Raw genomic sequence first — 16,471 nt, forward strand, 5'->3', positions numbered from 1 at the left:
CGATAACTTAAGTTGTCCACCTGGGTCTTTATGTTTACTGGACAAACCAACCTGCTTCTAAGAAAAATTAGTATGTCTAAATTATATAGCTTTAATTGTTCTCTTAAAAATCTTTGTTTTGGGAATTGAACAGCATTAGAAGAAGTAGAGTTAGTAATGAAAAGTGTGACCTGATGCAAGTCTCAGTATATTTTAAATTTCAGAAAAGGTATACAATTATGGAAGTAATATATGATTGTACAGCCATAAGCATACACACACGCACATGCAGGATGTTTCTGTCTGGCAATCTTTTATCGACTGATGCAGTCAAACTGCATTTCCTGGCCTACTCTTATGGAAATACTAAAGAAACTGAAAAATCACTACTTGACTTGATAGATGACGGGACTTGGAAACAGTGTTCACATACTTGACTGCTGTGGCTGCAATCATTTTCATTCAGTGATAAAGCAGAAGTCTATATCTGGGAATATCTTATTCAATGTTCACCAGCTATAAAACCAAAGACAATGTTCCCCCTCATCAATAGCTCTGCAGAAAAAAAGAAGCTGTCTGGATGAGGTGAATGGAGACTTTGGTGCAAACTTAGGCCCTGGCACTCTGCCCAGAACTCTATGTGCATATAAAAAACTGCACTTATTCTTTTCCATGTGCAATATGAGAACTGGTAAGAAATACAACCATGTAGCTCACATTCTGGAGTCAGGATGCCTGTTTTAAATCCCCTGTATGCTTCTTGTTAGACGTGCTTGGGCACATGATAGAATCATACAAAGTTTCAGCTTCTTCCTCAGCCAGTGGCTTGAATAATTGGATGCCCCTCCCAACATAAGAGATGTTGTGAGGATTGAATGAGGATAATTTGAATCTTTCATAATTGCATGTGATCAATACCAACAATTTTCAAAGTACTTTCTTAATATGAGACCTAGAATATGTAATCTAATTACCATCCTATAATGGGAAACTTACTGCTTATTGATAATAGACCTTTGACTAAAATTATTTATTGGGTAGTACCCAACATACATGACTATTTTAATGGTGTTTGATTTTCTTTCAATCCAGAACCTCATAAACAGTAATAGCAGAAGCCACATTGTGGAATATACTACACACTGTTTACCAGACAACTTTTAACTCAAACATAAATATATATTTCCACAAGCTGCAAATAGTATTTAATTTGGCATTTATATTGATTTTCTGCTTCCCCTTTCTTAAATTAGCAGGACACGTTAGCTGGAAATCTCTATATCTCTCTCCTGGTTACATTAATATTCCCATCTTTCATTGTGGATTCCTGTATTGTCCCAAATAACTCTCCCACATATTCAATGCAGAATTAGAACTTATAATATCAATTTCTGGAATTTTTTAGACTCTGTTTCTTCAATAACTGCCCTGTGCAGTGCTAGAATTTAAGAAGGTTTTTATCTCCTTCAGTGTTTTTTCTTTAAAATGCTGCCTACAGATGTTTATCCCTTATTATACAGGATACAACTCAGGAAATGACTACCCCTTTATTTGCAAGGTACTGCATTTCTGTACAGTATCTCTTGGATCAGAATTCAAGACTCCATAATCTTGACCCTGTGTCAACATGAAAATGGGAGGGATTTTTATTACCTTGGCATATTGCCAAAAGCAAAGCTCTTTGCTATGTGAGAATAGCATCTGAGTAGTTAATGTGCTGCCTGGAAAGAAAAATCCTCATTCATTAGATGTGAAGAACTCATCAGTTTGCATAGCTCTTATAGAAGCATTAATGTGCCCCAAGATTTTTCCTGAGTCATTAAGAATTTAAACTTTATATTGTTTACTGCCTATTTCACATTTGTGTTTAGGTTATACTCTCACATATATCATAAACAGTAGGTCTTAAATCACCCTGTGCAGTGAGCTGGGCAAGTGTCTCCCTATGAGGACACCAAGGACTGGGCGGTGCCCTGGACATGGCTCTGCTGGTACCTGGGAGGAGCCAAGATGAGGACCAGATTGGAAATTCACATCCAGTATATGTTTCACATGTCACCATGCCTGTGTCACATGTAATCTTTATTGAACACAAGTCAGTTAGTTCATGATTCCTTGTTTTTAATCTAGCAAAATAAAGCTCACCTATGGGAGATACTCCAACTTACACGTCTATTTTTCTTCTTCCCCTTCTTCCCTTCTTTCCCTTCTTTCCCTTCTTCCCCATCTGTCCCTTCTTCCCCTTCTTCCTCTTCTTCTCCTCCTCCTCTGCCTCCTTCTCCTCCTTCTTCCTTTATGTCATTAACTCTAGTGCTACATGACACTTAAAACCTCGGGGCACATACTCAGTATATTATATTTGTTACTACTGTTCCTACATAGCAATGGATAGAAATAATAAGCACAAAACACAGTAAAATTACTCCTCTGAAAATGATGACTCATCATAATGGTACCTGGTATAAATTGGAGGCAGTTTAATACAATTAAAAAAATATGGCCTGAAGTTCAAATCAAGCCTGCCTCTTGTTTGTTGACTTTGGCAAAACATTTACCTTTCCTAACCTTTAGCTTCTTTCTTTGTCAAATGAAGATTATGATTCCCAATTTATAAGATAGTTCTGACTGTAGTAGAGTATATAATGTGTGTAAAAGAGTACCTGACTCACATTTAATATAATAAATATTAAACATTATGACAATTGGTTGATTATATAATTCAATAAATCTGAGGTATAGAGAAATAAGGAAGCTTTCCTATTGTCACAAAATGAGCCACTTCCAAGGCTGAAAAGAAAACTCATTTATCATTACACTGTTTTTTATTCATTTCAAGTAATTCCAGGAACCAAGTGTCCTATTTCTAGTAATGTATTCTCAGTACTTTAGAGCATTAAAATCCAGGGATGCACAGAAGACATATTCTGCAGAGAGTAGATGCTATACTGGTGATAAATCAATGGTGCAAAGATTACATTCTACATTTTACTACCATAATTTAAAAAATAAACTCAAGATTATCTACATATTTCTAGTATCTAACTACGTATTCACTCTAAGCCTCACTAACTCATCAACAAAATAAAGGTATTAGACTAATAAATCTTTTCCAGTTTAGTCATGTTGTTATCCCATGATTATAAAAGGAAAACAAATTCTAGGATAAGGTGGCAATATTTTGATTTTTATAGAAGACTTGGGACTCAAAACTATTTTGTCAAGATTGTGAAATATCAACTTAATTAAGTAGAGCTACTGATTCACATATCTGTAAAAGAAATAAAGTCATTGCTGCTAAGTTTAATATTTGATGAATTGATGAAGCCTTTTACCTTTGAATATAATGCTGTGTGCCAGGCAGTTAGAAATTGGGAAATTTCTAACTAATTTACCTTCTCTTTTTATCTTGTTTTTAAATTTTTATTTATTTTTTTAAGGATTTATTTATTTATTTTAAAGATTTTTTTATTCATTCATTTATGACAGACAGAGAGAGAGAGAGAGAGAGAGAGAGAGAGAGACAGGCAGAAGGAGAAACAGGCTCCATGCCAGGAACCCAATGTGGGACTCGATCCCAGGACTCCAGGATCGCAACCTGGGCCAAAGGCAGGTGCCAAACCGCTGAGCCACCCAGGGATCCCCTATTTATTTATTTATTTATTTATTTATTTATTTATTTATTTGAGAGAGAGCACGTGCACACGAGCAGGGAGAAGAGGTGGAGGGAGAGGGAGAAGCAAACTCCTCACTAGGCAGGGAGCCTGATATGAGACTCGATCCTAGGACCCTAGGATCATGACCTGAGCTGAAGGTAGACAGCTAACCGACTGAGTCACCCAGGCTCCCCACCTTCTCTTTTAAAAGCTAGCTATAATTTCCTATCTTTAAATATATGCTCTACATATATTTGAATACATACCCTACTACAGAATGCCTCTCACACAGAAGGGAGAACTTTGGACTCTACCATGGGAGAAGCATTTTGGGTTCCCCCTGCAAGAAAACAAGCAGAGAATTTTTTTCTCATTTCTTGAATTCAAAGGTCTTACTGTTATTGTCTGAAAAGAAACATTGGAGAAACTGCACTCTAAGCTTAATATCATGTCAGTCTCTATAGATAGTAAAATTTTCTCCCCTAGGTACATGTAAAATTCTTGGGACATATATACCATATCTTAGATTAAATTTAGTTAATCACTTAACAACAGGAAAAAAATTATCATCAGTATTCCATTAAAGTAGAAAAATTTTAGTTTCAAACTTTTGCATAAATTGCATTCTCCAGTTTAACATAATACTGTATAATTGTTATCATTATATAACATAGAATGGAATTCAGAACTAGAATATATCACAGTGGAGCCTTAACCAGCACAAGATGCCTGCTTAATCATATTTCTGCAATATTTATTCTTGGAATTGAAGCAGTTTGAAGACTAGAAAAGTTTTATATAACATTATTCCTGGAAAGGTTTGATTTAACATTGTGCCAAGGAACAGAAAAGACCTTACAATGTCTAATTTTAAGGCGTTTGCGGGGGGGGGGGGTGCACTGATGATGCTATAAATGTCACAAAAAAGTTTGACACCATCTTGACAGTGACACCATGGTTGGACATGATGACAAATAGAACAGTAGTTGTTTCCACCACACCTGGAGATTGAAAAGGATAATTTTCCTAAAAAAAAAAAAAAAAAAAAAAAAAAACCTAACAACAAATCTAAACACTTCCTGTTTTATGTGCAATTAATAGTGACTCAAACTCATCCTAATTCAGGAATGAGAACAGAAGACTGAGGAGTCACTGTATATTCAAGACTCATATTTCTTAAGCACATTTTAAGGATAATTAATTTAGACATCTGAATCCATAATTTTACTTTTTTTTAAATTTTTATTTATTTATGATAGTCACAGAGAGAGAGAGAGAGAGAGGCAGAGACATAGGCAGAGGGAGAAGCAGGCTCCATGCAACGGGAGCCTGACGTGGGATTCGATCCCAGGTCTCCAGGATAGTGCCCTGGGCCAAAGGCAGGCGCTAAACCACTGCGCCACCCAGGGATCCCAATTTTACTATTTTTATAAGAATATTTCAGGGAACTCTACCAACTTAAAACATTATTTCCTCTAATTGCTAATAATACATTGAAAATAGATTTAAAAATATATATATATATATATAATTAAGTACTGAGTATAATAATCTCAAAAGACCTGGGTGGTTTAGAAGTTGAGTGTCTGTTTTCATCTCAGATCGTGATCCTGGAGTTCCCGGATTGAGTCCTTCACTGGGCTCCCCATAGGGAGCCTGCCTCTCTCTCTGCCTATGTCTCTGCCTCACTCTGTCTCTCTCATGAATAAATAAATAAAAATCTTAAAATTTTTTAAATGATCTCAAAAGACCCATCACCATATCACACAATAAAATAATCTTAATTTTTTAAAATATAATAAATATTACTCCAAGAATATTGCTTTTCTGTTGCTTCTTTGCTTAACAAATACTTTCTCATTTTGCTGCAGCACCTCTTTGCAAATTTGCAGATTTATCTAAGAAACTAAAATAATATGAAACCTTATAATCTTGTGCCCCTTCTGCAACCCTAAAATGACCCATTTTTCCTAACAGTGCATTTTCAAGCTGTATATCAAGTCTGAGATGATCGGACTCTTTCAAAACTGGATGTATCAAAGCACAGAGAAACAGAGGGAAAATATGGAAAATATAAACACATATGTCACTAAGGGTTCACTAGAAGTGTCTTCCGAAGAGATTCTGCCACTGGAAAACTCATTCCTTAGGAAATAATGGCAGAACCAACAGTGTGTATAATGTGCAATTTATTTTACATATTGTGTTCCTCTGATCATGGTGTCTTCAGTCTCCAGTCTAATTGCGAAAGCATATTTTCTAGATAACTAACAAGGGAAAAAAAAGAAAAAAATTCTATAGTCAATTCCCTAACAGAACACTGTTTATTGCCATTCTTTTCAAAATATATCCAAGCTAAAAATGACAGACTAAATTTGTTATAAAAGTAAAATATTAAATAAAATGATCATTTTATCATAGATTATTTGATGTAATGAGTTACAAGTCGTAAAATTTTTATGCTATTTTGATACTGAATTCTTCATTGACTATTACAATTAAATCCTAAAAAATAGTAACACATGTACACACACATAACTGATGGATTTAATAAATGTTACTGAAGAAGTATAATCACAACTTCATAGACTATCTCTAATGCTCCTTTAAAAAGTTTTTTTAAAAACAAAAAGTTCCATGATCACTTTACTCCACAAAAACCGTCTGAATTATTTAGTTAGAAATATCTAGTACAATAGTTTAAACCTTCATTTAAAAGTAAATTTTTTGGTCACTTCTCTACACAAACCCAACCACCCCATCTCTCACCTCCAGTACTAAAAAAAGTAGCAAGTAGGTTGCCTCTTTTTTTTTTTTAAACTTTTTCCCTTTGTACTCCCTATAATCCCACTTCAAGCTTTTAGTCCTTCTTAGATTGAATTTTTGGAAAAACAGAATACAGAAAATTCATATTAACCTGTACTGTGATAATTGTTTGTTTTTTTTTAAGATTTTATTTATTTATTCATGAGATACACAGTGGGAGAGAGGCAGAGACACAGGCAGAGGGAGAAGCAGGCTCCATGCAGGAAGCCCAATGTGGGACTTGATCCCATGACCCCAGGATCATGACCTGAACCAAAGGCAGACGCTGAACCACTGAGCCACCCAGGTGCCCCTATGATAATTGTTAAATTATTTGGGTTTGGCATAGGTGGAGAATCAAATCTTGGTCTTATGGCTGCCTTTGTGAAAGCTTCCATGACTGTTTACTGCAACTTCTGAGCAATGACTGATACATAGGCCACATAGTCTATCCTATACTCGTCCTGCCCTAGATAACCCTCCCCCCACTCCATCTCCCCACCCCACCCCTGACCCCCATCCACCACTAGTTTTCTACTTACTCATTCCCACATTGTCTCTTGGTCAGAAATTAAAAGGATCTCATTCCACTCTTGCAATTACTTCTGTTTGGCCCACTTCTTTTCATGGACAATTCTTACAGTACTTGTGGAAAAAAGCACCCAACACAATGCTGTTAAAGTCACTGGTTTTCTTAGCCTGGGTCAGGCACATCTTCCAAGTTCCCAAGATGGGCATATTCTCTGGGTAGTCCCCTTGGGGTTTCTCTGATTGACTGTGGGTTAGAGGGTAGAATCCTTACATGCTATAGAATCCCTATATTATATTATTAAATAATATACAGGATGCCCAGCTAAATTTGAATTTCAGATAAGTAACAATGAAATATTTAAGATAAACTTATAAAAAAATCACTCAGGTGTATCTGAATTTCTTTTTTTTTAAGATGTTATTTATTTATTAATGAGAGACACAGAAAGAGAGAGAGAGAGGCAGAGACAAAGGCAGAGGGAGAAGTGGGCTCCCTGATGCAGGACTAGATCCCAGGACCCCAGGATCATGACACAGAGCCAAAGATAGACGCTCAACCACTGAGCCCCCAGGTGCCCCTATTTATCTAACTTTCTTTATTTTTTTAATTTTTATTTCTTTATTTTTTAAGATTGTATTTATTTATTCATGAGGGACAGAGAGGGAGGCAGAGACACAGGCAGAGGAAGAAGCAGGCTCCTCACAGGGAGCCTGATGTGGGACTCAATCCCAGAACCCCAGGATCACACCCCAAGCCAAAGACAGATGCTCAACCACCGAGCCACCCAGGCGTCCCTCTAAATTTTTAATTTAATTGAGTATCCTGTATTTTATTGTACTATTTTATTTACCCTTCTCTTGTTGTTGAGTGGAATATAACAGTACCTCTCCCCAGAATCTCCTTTCCAATTCTCCCTTTTACTCTAGTTATATCTCTAACAAGTCAAGACAGAGAACTTAGTTCTCAGATATTTCTTTTTACTAATGCATTCTGTATATCTCATAATTCATTAATATCAGAAATCTATCTTATCTTATGCTTTTGGTATATCTTACAACTCATTATCAGAAATCTATCTTATCTCAGTGCCTCAGTTGAAATTTTAGGTTTAGGGAACCTGGGTGGCTCAGTTAGTTAAGCGTCTGCCTTTGGCTCAGGTCATGATCCCAGGGCCCTGGGATTGAGTCCTGCTTTGAGCTCCCTGTTCATCGGGGAGTTTGTTTCTCCCTTTCCCTCTACCCCTCCCCACTGCTTTTGTGTTCTCGCTCTCTCTTTGACGCTTTCTCTTTCTCTCTCTCAAAAAATAAATAAATAAAATCTGAAAAAGAAAGGAAGAAATTTTAAGTTTAACTTCCCGTGTAAGAAATGTGATATAATGTATTATTATGAGATATTTTTAAAATCCTCTAAAACTAAAAAAAAAAAAAAAAAAATCCTCTAAAACTTCATATTTTTAATGCCCTGTTGATTAAATGTCATGTATTTTAAACTCACAGTGCATAGCCATTTGCTATTATGGCTATAATAGTAATTTTATATATTCACATTTTATTTTTCTCTAAAATTATTTCTATTTTTATATTTATGTATTAAATTTATAATTTATATAGTTCATATTTTACATAATATTTATGATTTTTAATCTAATGCCTCAATTCTTCCAGTAACTGCAACAGAACCCCATTCTTCCAGGAAATGGTCCCTTTCTTATCTCAACCATAATCTTCCATGACTCTGTTCTTCTGTCCCTTTGGCCCAGGGACAAACTTATATCAAATCTGGGAGAAATCAGTTAAACTAAATTTTCCCATATAAAATTCAGATCCTGTAATTGATCATATTTCTTACTTTCTGGAGGTAACTGGATTTCAGTAACAAGTGTGGAGGCATCTGAGGCTCTGTTCTAGTTATTTCTGTGGTCTAGGTGCCATTTTTTACCCTCTCACACTTGAAAAATCTAAGATCTTCTTATTTTTAGCCTAAGTTCCACTTTTTTGTCTAACCTAGTTGGAGTTAGGGGTCCCTTACCTTATAATCAATATATTGCTTTAATGCTGCAATTCAATTCATTAGTTTACTCTTTTTTTAACATTTTATTTTTTTAAGTAATCCACACCCAATGTGGAGCTTGAATTCACAAGCCCAAGATCAAGAGTCATGCACTCCACCAAATGAGCAAGACAGAAGCTCCTCAATTCATTTTTTAATATTGTGTCCAACAAAATACTATTAAGGCTTTTACAAAATGCTATACATTATGGAAGATAATATGCTTAAAACAGATCAACTAAAACAAATGAATTGATCCTATTATAGAAATATAGTTAGAAGAGGGAAAAACAAATAAGAGAGAATCACAGTATACATGGTTAATACTTGAGCATACAGATATGCCACCCCATACATATTCCATACATATATATAGTATATACATAGTATGTAAGGTATTTATAGTATATAAAACCATATACACAATGGGAGGTTATACCTGAGTGGAATTATATTTATCTAAGATAAGAAGAGAAGAACTAAGTACCAGTTCTAAGAATTCTTAAACAGATCATCAAATATTCTTAGTAACACATTTTTTAACGTATTTTACATAAGGGACTAAAGTTAGAATAAAAATATCTGCATATGTGAACATTGAGCAATGGCATTGTTCAATGCTTCCCCCCCCCAAAAAAAAAAAAAAAAGAAAAGAAAAAAACAAGCAGACTTCTCACAATGACAGGCAGATAATTAGAAAAGTAGAATTACCTATTTTATTTTCATTTTAGTATTAGATCTAGAGTTGGCTCTGAGGAATATTTTAGGCAAATGGTTTTTGATTCTATACTCTACCTCTTTCAGAGATTTCCCCCTCATTTCATTAATGTCCCTCCAATAGCTTCCTGGTCCTGTTTTCTGTGGTACAAACACTTGACCAGTTATTTCTGTACCAGTCCCAAATCTAAGTCTAAAACCCCCCATCCTGCATCATTACTCACAATAGTGAGAAAATCATGACATAAGCAGGTGTTAATTAGATAAATCACCTTCATAGATGTTCAACTAAAGTGTCCTCTTTTTTAGGTAACACACTGACAATATAAAACTTTTTCTAATTTTTCTAATTTTTTCTAATATCTAATATTTTATCTAATATATCTAATATATCTAATATAATATCTAATATTTTCTAATATCTAATATCTTATTTCTAATATCTTATTCATATTTTCTAAACAGTGAAAGAATTATTGCCTTTGTCAGGTCTATTCTTTTGCAATAAACTTCAATAATTTTATGAACATGCAATGAATCTTTGAAAGGGCTTTAAAATTAACTTATGGAATTATATGATTTATTAAATATTGATTTAATATTGCAATCATAAAAGATCACACAATCTTATGATTGCATAATGACATTATACAATCAAATGAAATACAAAGCATGATCTGAGATGATATAAAAATACATATATTATAAATAAAGTATGATAGAAAGTTGACAATATTCCAATTGGGAAAAAAAAGGCACAAAATACCTGTATTCTTAGGAAACAAATGTGCAGCTATATTAGGATGATATTTTTCTTTGGTGTTCATATTTATTTTTAAATTCAAGAAAAATATAACCATAAAAATATGGAGGACTTTAAGAACTTTGCCTCTGAAAGAAAAATAGAGGAGAAAGAAGGGATGAGTAATGATATATTTATTAGAATAGGAGGAATACAAAACAAAGCAATCTGTGAAGCACAAGAAGGGAATCAGATTCTATGATGGAGATATACTTGAATATTTGGTTAACATCAGGGTTTGACATATGAAAGTCACATAATTGGGGACAGAGGATACAGATAATAAAAGTATTCTTTTATTATTATTATTGTAATTTGTATGTAGAAGATAATGGCTGTCATAAGAGACTTTTTGAAAGTGAACAGCTAAAGTTAGAGGCAGAGGTCTCCTTGAGAGATATGCATTAGGAATGCATCCTTTAGTTAAGTAATTAACCTAGCAAGAGGCTTTACATAGAGACTACTGCAAACCAAAAAAATAAAGCAGGTGACAGAGGCGGACTGTTATGGTAAACTCCACTTAATTTCTCACACTATACCTGAAAAGAGAAGAATTAACATTATTTAATTTGTAAATCAAGCTAATTTTACTTAAGTTAAAAAAGAAAAAACAAGTTGAAAAAGTTTCTAATCTGCATATTGTGCTCTCTGAAAAATTTCCCACTTATATCTCGCTTACTTATTTACTAAAAAAAAAAAAAAAAAATCAGTGTTCTAATTTCTACTTTGAGTTTAAAAAATCATTATACAATGGATGAAGCAAGCATATGTATGTCTTTTTAACATTTTTCCTTTTAGGTGCCAATCCATCTCTATATATGGCTGGACCTGGGCCCAGCAATTATAGTGACTTCCCCTGTCTATATCTCATCCCCACCTTGATTACTACTCTAACAAATGGTGATCGTGTGATCTACAATGGCCAATGAGTGGGGCTGCCTTATGCAGTTTATTTTCACTAAACATGTCTGGCCAAGGGAATGAGTGGGGCCTGAAATCTAGCCATGCCTCTGTCCCCAAGCTGTGTACCTTGGCATGGGGTGTACGCGCCCAGAGAAAGGTCACCTTTTTCTAATTCTCATAAAGACTCCATCTGCTTGCCAAGCTGTTCACCTGCAGGGCTGCCTCTACCTAGTGAGGAAATTATTTGCTCATTTGTACAAAGGCTATGAAGCCATATGGACTAGCAGAGGTCCTGCCAGTGAAAGAACGCCACATCCTTTGCCTCAGTGATTGCTTCATGGATGGACTTAAGCTCAAATCTGGTCAATTAGAATTCTCCCCTGGACTTTTGTATGATGGTTAGCTTGCAATATTGCATTTAATAGCAATGGTCACTAAGCTGAAAGGATGATCACAGCCATATCCATGGAGAGTCTATTTTCAGTATTAAGCAAATACAAATAGAGAAGGAGAGCTGAGAGATGGATAAAGAGAGAACAAATTCTGGTTTGAACTTCTAGTTCCAGCCCTCACTGGAGTATCTATAAGCATTTCCCAGTTAGAGGAGCCAATGGATTCTTCTAAATTAACTTGGTGCAAGTTGAGTTTCTGTCATATTCAAATGAAAAAATTCTGATATACACTTGTGTTACAGTGATTAGTTCAGTTGTTGCAATTCACTAGAAAGGATGCTGTGCATAATGGAATGATACTAATCTTCCCCTAATAGCAGTGCTACAGGTTACTAACTAACTAAAGCATCTGTTGCTTTGCAGTTTGAACCTGTATGTAAAGACTGAGGCTTTCAGAGTAAATGATGGATTATAGTAGGATGAAGTTAGTCAGGAAAGAATCTCTGAAGATAGATGAGTCTTTTGCCTAATCCCAAAGTAATGAAGCTGGATTGGCAAAAGAGTGAAATGAAACATTTCAGTGTGAAGAAATATCATGAAAAGGCACAAAAGAATAAGTTAGAGACATGTCACTTTTAAGCTTTGTGAAAAGTGAAGTATAATGTGGTCACTTATGTCCAAGATTTTTTAAATGGAGCTTGAAGGACATTAAGAAGATGTACCTTATACACATCCTCATGGGGGAGGGAGGATCTATGAATTTTTGTACTGGGCCAAAAGACAAATATTCCAAGGACCAAGCCCAAACACCTGCAACTTACTACAGTAGGAGGAGTTGCCTAGTGACAGACTTAGCAACTGGTTATATTCAATCAAAATCAGTTTTCTACTGCCACCACCAATCAAAACTCTGTGAACACATATAGAAAAATTCCCTTTTGTCTTTAAAAGCCCTTGACTTTTGTTCCCTGTTAGGCAGGGGACAATATTTAGGTTGCTGCCCAAATCTGTGTTCCCCAAACTCTAATTCTAAGACCCCAAATAAATGCTTTTTGTTTTACTTTAGCTCTGACTTTATTTTCAAGTGCCAGTTCCAAATGAATGAATTTATTAGCTCAGAACCGAAAATCTGCATGAGTAGTCTGGAGACAGGATCATCTTGATTCATGTTTACATGATTGATAGGTCTCTCGCTCACTTGCGTTCTCCATCTCTCTTCTCTCTCCTCTTGTACAAGAACAATACCCTTTCTGTCATTCTATCAAAAGTCTTAGTAGTAGTTATAATTGACACTGCTTAAGTCATGGGTACAACCTTCGCTGGATCTGATTGGCTAAACAAATAGGAGGTTCTGATGAGTATCACCTGGAGGCAGTACCATCTGAACAAACACATTGATAGGTGGTTGCCCAAGGAAGGAGGGGTAGCCATTACTAGAAAAAGGAAAATAGGTGATGGATAGGAAAATATCCAATATCCAAAGAAGACAGTAAGCTGAATGGCTAGATGACAAGGAGGGAGCCCTTTTGACAGGATAAAAAATAAGGTTGGGTAAATGAGAAGAACAAGTTCAAGAAACAATGGAGTGGTGTGTAAGATATTTGAAAATCAGTATTGTACATACAAATGGAGTTTTACATACAGTAATCTGTTTAGCACTGGAGAAATATCTTCGAAAAGATATACCTCTTCTGAACAGGGAGCTCATAGAGTTTATATTCCAAGCTGGGACACTTTTGAGAGAAAAGGGAAATAGTCTTAATGACTATACCAGAATAAGAGGCATATATTGGCCCTGCCCCAGAAAACTGGGGCAAATGGTCACTCTTCTGACCAAAATAGTCAGAATGAGTAGGTCACACACATGTTTCATGTGTAATAACATTTGACTCTGTAATCATAGCCAGAATCAATTCCAAGAATCTGTGACTAACATTAAGGCAGTCACCTATGACTGAACATAAGAGGGACCAGGTGACTGGCAGGAAAATCTATGCCGGACTGGAATATTTGATCAGATGGTTATCTACCAAGCCAACTGGATCCTCTCCCTTGAGAAATGTTAGGTGAAAAATACACAGAGTAAGACTACTCAGAGTGAAGCAGAATTTAAAATAAACTCACAGGTAATGGAGTGTACTAGCTGGTGTGATCTAAAGTTCTATAAAACACAGAACCAAATATGTGTGTTTCAGCCAACAGAAGTTATATCGCATTCGTGTGACAGCTCTCTTTACACAGTGATTCTGAGAGCAGGACTTCACCAGTTTATGGGTCCCCTTTCCCCAGGTTGTGGATTACCATTTGTAATCAGCCAGCAGGATCAATAGATAAGACAATAGAAGAACCATTAAGTTTTCTTAAAAGTCTTGGCCAGAAATGGTTCACATCATTTCCATTCACTTTTCATTGATGAAAACTAAGTCACAGGAGACACCCAGAAGCAAGGAGGGAAATAAGGTCCTAGAAAAGGTACTGTAGCTGGCACACCTGAATACCAAGTGAGGGACTTTTAGAAGACTACTAGTCATCTTTGCCTAGTAAGCAGAACCTCAGCAAATAACCTGAGAGGTGGAGAGATGAACAGTTGCGAGTGGGGTAGAATTGGACATTTGTTTAAGAAGCAAAGACAGAGAAATGCTGACCTAAACTTTTTAGTCCAGCCTCTACAATTGGTATTTGAAGAGTTTTTCCTGGCCTCCTTGTTTCATTTACAACAAAGTCACTATGTTCTCATATGCATTAATCTGGGAGAAATTATTCAAGAATCCTATGATTTGAGCAAGCTTAGGAACTCCCACTTTCAACTCCCCCAAAAACACTGTCTACTTCTGTAGCTTCAATTACACTTTTCATAGGTGATGACTCCCACATTTATTTCTCCAGAACAATATTGCTCTTGAGCTCCAGTGAAGCATACCTAGAAGTATGGAGTAGCTCTGCTATATCTTGTATCCCAAACAATTTAGCATTCCATACTGAATCCATCACTCACTCTCCTCCAGCCTACTCCTCTTGTATTCCACATCTCAGCAAATGGCACTACCATTGATCTGGGTGCTGAGATGGGAAACTTGGGAATCACTTCTGAACCCTCTGTCTCTCACTCCTCACAAAATTGATCATGACTGGCGTGCACTTCATTCCACATGACTCTAGGCCCACTGCAGATTTCATAGCCCATCATCTCTTACTCAGATATTCACAGGAACCTTCTTGCTATTCCTCTGCCACTGGTCTTGCCCCTCTATTTATTCTTCACACATTAGCCAGTGTGATCACTCTGTAGTAGCTATCTAACTAAGTCACAGGTCCTGTTTAAAATATAGCTTTGCCATTGCTTCCAGAATAACTCTTACTTCTTATATTGTGGCCTATAAAGTCCTTTATCAGTCAAGTTAGGTAACCAGAATCCACACAAGTTATCTCAAAAGAGTTAAGTGAATATAATAAACAATTACAAAAGTACTACAAAAGAAATAGAAGGGATGCTGAGACAAGCAGATATTGGCAACAGTGGGAAGCCACTACTACTCTAGGAGCTGTGAACAACCAGAATAAGTAATGTTACCAGAATTTAGAGTCAGTAATTCCTGGAAGAAGCTGGAACTTTTGTAGGAACTTGTCTGACAGGAGCTGGGACCATGGGTGAAGAGGATCTGAAAGGAGCTGGAATCATGAGAAGATGAAGCCTCTTCAGAGAAAGAGGGAAAAACATCGTGGTTTCTCTTTTCCTACCCTGTACTCTAGTGCATTCCACCACTGAACTTATGTTAAAGCCAACAGGCAAGGAAACCTAAGTGATATTCTTTGGGGAACACAAGATGGTTAGGAAATGAATATGCATGGACTTCATATTCTGGCCCTGCTTATCTTTCTAGCTCCAGTTCTTGACACTGTTCTCTCTCTTGCATGCTCTGTACTTACCACAGGGATCTCATTTCAGTTCCTTGGCATATGTTCTTTGTTCTCTCTGTGTTTGTAAACCCTAATTTAGGAGGCCATAGCTGTGGTCACCCTTTTGTCCTCTCCCGCTTGCCTAAGTATCCATCCCTAACAGTGCTTTGGGTCTCAGTTTAAATGTCACTGTTTTGGAAAGTGCAAATTGGTCACCAAATCTAAGCTAGGTATCCTTAACATATGAGCTCTTAAAAACCTGTAAATCCCCATTATAGCATTTATAACAAAAAATAAACCATAATATAAAAATAGATTATAGTTTTCCAATTTGATTCTCTATATCCTGAGCCAGTTCATAAATTCTGTGAGAGTAGGGAAGGGGCCCAGTACTTACCAGTCACCATGGCACACAGGAGTTGCTCAATAAGCATCAGTTAACTGAGTGTGTGGATCAACAAATGAAGGCATGTGAGGCAAGGAATAGCAGTGGCCAGGAAGGATTGGTGAGGTCTCTGCTAAGAACAACCATAGGAATTGTAGTTAGGACCTCATTGTTCTTAGAGATTGCAAGACAAAGTACATTGTTCCCATTTTCCATATTTCAAATGTGTGATTGCTACTTGGACTTTAGTGCTACCTTATTTCACCAGGACCCTCAATATAAACTCCTTACTCATTCACTAAAGCAACACACATCATATTATATGACATAGATGAAGGAGAAAGACACAAGAAACCA

General features: G+C 36.1%; 1 long non-coding RNA gene across 2 annotated transcripts in view; it reads right to left on the reverse strand.

Annotated features, from left to right (window-relative positions):
- Positions 1-16,249, reverse strand: part of LOC140623903 (uncharacterized) — a 43,416-nt gene extending 27,167 nt beyond the window's left edge. The window contains exons 1-3 of one of the 2 annotated variants that reach the window (XR_012023436.1): positions 16,127-16,249; positions 15,404-15,501; positions 10,837-11,076 (exon numbers count right to left, since the gene is read on the reverse strand). This is a non-coding gene — a long non-coding RNA (uncharacterized lncRNA). Of the gene's footprint in view, positions 1-3,898; positions 3,973-10,836; positions 11,077-15,403; positions 15,502-16,126 lie in introns of those variants that run through there. The other variant, XR_012023437.1, reaches the window with a different exon arrangement.
- Positions 16,250-16,471: the final 222 nt, after the last annotated feature.

This window comes from Canis lupus, chromosome 33 (assembly GCF_048164855.1).
Source record: "Canis lupus baileyi chromosome 33, mCanLup2.hap1, whole genome shotgun sequence".
NCBI classification, from domain to species: Eukaryota; Metazoa; Chordata; class Mammalia; order Carnivora; family Canidae; genus Canis; species Canis lupus.